We start from the raw sequence: 640 nt of genomic DNA on the forward strand, positions 1-640 counted from the left end.
CTAGTCTAATCTTATAGTGTAAATTTCCTATACGCTCTAAAATTTTTCCGAACATCCACTTGTCTGCACCTGTATAATTTCGACAACTCACTCTCTCTCCCTCCTTAAAGATACAATGAGTTTCTGTTCTTTCCTTATAATTCTTCATCTCTGGGAGTAGTAGGTTCAGACGTGTGCGTATTTTTCTAGTAAACATTAATTTTGTAGGGGATTTCCCTGTCGCTGGATGAATCATGTTTCTATATTGTATTAACATTTATTGTAACGCAGTGTGCACATTCGTTCTATCGCTTCGCATGCGACGTAAAGAGTTTTTTAAGGTTTGTACGAACCTTTCTGCTTGGCCATTCGTAGTCGGATTGTACGGTGCTGTAAGTTTTTGTATGATTCCGTTTTGTTTTAAGAATAATGTAAATTCTGTTGAGATGAAAGTTCTCCCATTGTCCGATACAAAAGTTTTTGGAATCCCGAATGTAGCGAAAATTTTTCTACACAAATCTATTGTAATTTTTGCTGTAATGTCTTTGACGATGTAGACTTCTGGCCATTTAGTATATGAATCTACTAAGATAAAGAAAAAATGTCCTACAAAAGGTTCTGCGAAATCTGCGTGAACACGACTGAAAGGAGTTGCGGTTTG

Source organism: Temnothorax nylanderi, unplaced genomic scaffold (genome assembly GCF_030848795.1).
Source record: "Temnothorax nylanderi isolate EJ_2023f unplaced genomic scaffold, tnyl_v1.0 TNYL_tig0936_pilon, whole genome shotgun sequence".
Taxonomy (NCBI): domain Eukaryota; kingdom Metazoa; phylum Arthropoda; class Insecta; order Hymenoptera; family Formicidae; genus Temnothorax; species Temnothorax nylanderi.